This window comes from Coptis chinensis, chromosome 4 (assembly GCF_015680905.1).
Source record: "Coptis chinensis isolate HL-2020 chromosome 4, ASM1568090v1, whole genome shotgun sequence".
NCBI lineage: Eukaryota > Viridiplantae > Streptophyta > Magnoliopsida > Ranunculales > Ranunculaceae > Coptis > Coptis chinensis.
In genome coordinates, this window is record NC_141459.1 from 94,025,234 (window position 1) to 94,029,147 (window position 3,914).

At 34.4% G+C, this 3,914-nt stretch overlaps 1 pseudogene; it reads right to left on the reverse strand.

Annotated features, from left to right (window-relative positions):
• Positions 1-353: 353 nt before the first annotated feature.
• LOC147505784 (tubulin alpha chain pseudogene) lies at positions 354-1,095 on the reverse strand (annotated as a pseudogene).
• Between the last annotated feature and the right edge of the window lie 2,819 nt (positions 1,096-3,914).

Below are 3,914 nucleotides of genomic sequence, written 5' to 3' on the forward strand. Positions count from 1 at the left end.
GACTAGCGATATTCACAAGCTAGAATAATGAATAGCGGTATTGTCCTTTTGTTCTAAATTTCTAATCAAACAAGGATAAATATAATATATTAATATGTTTGTTTAATTTTGTGGGTGTTTATTTTGAGTAATCATGAATTTTATGATACATATGAATTAGTTTATAAATTGTTATATTCAATTATTAAAATAAAATAAAATTACATATATTATTTAATTCCCGCGTCCAGTTTGCGTGTGCGTCCTTTTTTTTTAGTTATAGCCGAGTCGCCATGTCTACATCCGCGTCCGCATCAGTGTCCGTGTCTGTGTCCATGCAACATAGGTTAGCACATACCATTACCAGACACATTCTAACGTCAAAGGCACAGATTTTGTTCCTAATTATTATGAAATCCGAAAAAAACCATAGAACACATACCAAGGACACAAAAGACTAGAACAAAAACCAAGCTAGACTGTCCACTCAATACTCATCACCATCCTCACCCTCTGCAGACTCGGCCCCAACCTCTTCATAATCCTTCTCCAGTGCAGCCAAATCCTCACTAGCTTTAGAGAACTCTCCCTCTTCCATTCCCTCACCAACATACCAATGGACAAATGCATGTTTTGCATACATAAGATCAAACTTGTGGTCAATTCGGGAGAACACCTCAGCAACACTGGTGGAGTTAGAGATCATGCAGACAGCTCTCTGAACTTTCGCAAGGTCGTCACCCCCAAGCACAACTGTTGGTGGCTGGTAGTTGATACTGCACTTGAACCCAGTAGAACACCATTCAACAAACTGAATGGTACACTTAGTCTTGATGGTGGCCACAGTAGCATTTACATCCTTGGACACAACATTGCCTCTATACATCAGACAGCATGCCATGTACTTTCCATGGTGGGGATCACATTTAGCCATCATAGACGAGGGCTCAAAGGCACTGTTAGTTATCTCAGCCACTGAAAGCTTCTCGTGGTATGCCTTCTCAGCTGAGATAACAAATGCATAAGAGGAAAGCATGAAATGGATCTTAGGATAAGGGACCAAATTGGTATGGAATTCAATGACATCCACATTAAGCGCACCATCAAACCTCAGAGAGGCAGTCAAATAGAAAGCTAATTACTTTAGGATTAAGGCATGAATGAATACTAGTAGTTAATTAATTAAAAGCTATTTTTAGCTTTTAACGAAAAAATAGAGTTTTCAGAGAAGAATGTTGAGAATTTCAAACGTGAACACAATTATAAGTCATTAATCAATAAAAAAAAAAAACATATGCAAACAAGAACAATCAGACCACAAGACAGTCGTTTCACTCGAAAAACACACAAACTAAAAGTAAAAATCGTACCTTTTGCAGCAACTAGAACCGAACTTGCAACTGAATCAGACCAAGCAAACCCTACATCATAGTGGAGTAAAATAACGAGAGAGAAGTGCGACTGACCAATTAGAAAACCCTAGGTAAATGAACGAAAGAGGTGGAAGAGGAGGGCGTACTTACAGCAGCGGCACCAAACGGCAGTGAAAGATTGAAAGAGAATAAAGAGATTTGAGAGCGAGTGATGGAGATTTGAGAGAGATTTATTTGAGATTGAGAGAGAGAATCGATGAAAGAGAGTTTCTTTTCTTAAGAGAGTTGTGAATTAGTGAGAGCGCGAGTTTTTTCTCGTTTCTCTCTTTCATAAATTCCCAACTTTCTAATTTTTTTGTTTTTTTTAAATCGTTTACAGTCTGGCAACGCATATATGTTGTCAGAAAATAAATAAACACCGTTATAAATTAATTCAATTTTAATAAAAAATTATTGTAACAGTTTATCATCATTCCTCATGGTATTAAAGTGTGAGGGACTCTCTCACATTAAAAAACTATTACTAATTAAAAAAAGTGAGCACTACTAATTTCTTGTTTTGGTGTAGTGTAGCTAGATTATATTGCTCACAAATATGTTACCAAGTTTTGTAGATGTAGTGCGACAGTGTGTGTCGCGTGGATAGGGCCGTCAAAGAGAGTACACTTTAACAAACTTTTAACTTTTGCAGTATTTGTGGGTCTCTATTTACTTCCAACCTTGTTACAAAATGGTCACAAGTTTGTTGAAAAATCCATTTATCCACACAGATGAGATGCTCTTAAAATGACTTCCCCTAAAGGTCATTGACTTTTGGTTAGGGCTGCCAATGGGTTCAGATAATCCAATAACCGACTAGAACCAAACTGATAAAAATCAGTTCTGGGATTGGTAATTCGGTTTCGGTTCGGTAATGGGTTTAATATGATGTTGGTGATTAGATGTTGGTTTGGTTTCGGGCCATTCACCATCGAACCAATAGGATGGATGGCATCAGTGTTATTTTTATAATAGTTTTGTATAAGTTTTATAAATTTTGTGGTTGAAATTAATTGATATAATCTAAAATTTAAAATTTGATTAAATTCATAGTTTTCGGGTTCTGTTTAGTTTCAGATACATTATTATCTTATCGGTTTGGGTCAATTTGAAATTTATTATTATCTTATCAAATCAGTAATAGAATTTCCAAAATCCGACCCAAACCGATTCGTTGACAGCCCTACTGCATTCGTGCATAGAATTGAAGATATGAACACCACGTACTATAGATTTGTAAGCTGAGCTTTGAGATAGTGATTGACTATTAATCATATCTATTATTTGTATTTCGAAAATTTTCTTTTTAATACAATTACTCTTAGCAAAAAAATGACAGCCCTACTGCCCTATATACTCTTGGCTTCATACATCTAATATGGCCGATTTTTTTTTTTAATTATATTATTATTATTATTATTATTTCTTTTCATTTGTTATTTATATATTTATATCACATGATCTATTGTTACATTTGATTTTGAGTGCACAAAAATTCAATCTAAAAAGCTTTACAATTGATAGATTTATATATATGCTTAGAAAAATAGAGAAATTAGTTTCGAAAAAATAGAAAATGAAAGGAAATTAAAAAAAACATATAGTATCGATATGTGGTGGGGAATTGTAGGAAAAGTACACTCTCAGAGTCTCAACTCTCCACTCTCCAGGCCATTTAGGACCACTTGAATTATTCATTGTTTACTAAAAATAAAAAGAGGACGGGAGAAATGGAGAATGCACATGCTCTTACTTATCTGGTCTAGACCAAACATATTGTCGATAATTGAAGTCAGACTAGTCTTGAGCACGTGGTTCCTACAATAGTACAAAATATTCCAATATAATGCGATATTTAGAGATATCTATCCATATTTTAGAAAAATATATATAAATATCACGATATGTTCAGAGATATATACAACTGCAAATATTGGCAATATTTTGACAATATTTACGATATTTGTGATATTTAGGGATATTTTGTGATATTTTGTGTATATGACAATTTTATTTAATATTTACAATTATATTTCAAATAAATATAAATAATGTATCATGATATATCAAGAAATATCTACAATATCTCACGATATTTGTCGATATTTTAGATATATTCACGATATTTGCATGTGAAACAATATCAAATATCCCTAAAGAAGGACATATATCCACGATACATATCCAGAAATTGAATATCGATAAATACCCATATTCTGATATTTTGTATTATGGTTCCTACTAGGGGTGGGCAATGGGCCGGGTCGGGCTAGTCCGGCCCTAAACATTTAAAGCCCTTCAAATATTAGGGGTGGGCAATGGGATTCGGGTCGGCCCAGCCCTAAAGTCAGCATAGGATCGGGTTGGATCGGGTCACAAGTCTAAACCTCAAGCCCTTACCCTACCCTAAGTCCTCTTTAAAGGCTTTAGAGCCGGGCTTTAGAGCCGGGCCTATATATTTTCTTTTTTTTTACTACATCGGTTTTAAAACTCATTTATATTACAAAATGTATAATAATCTAC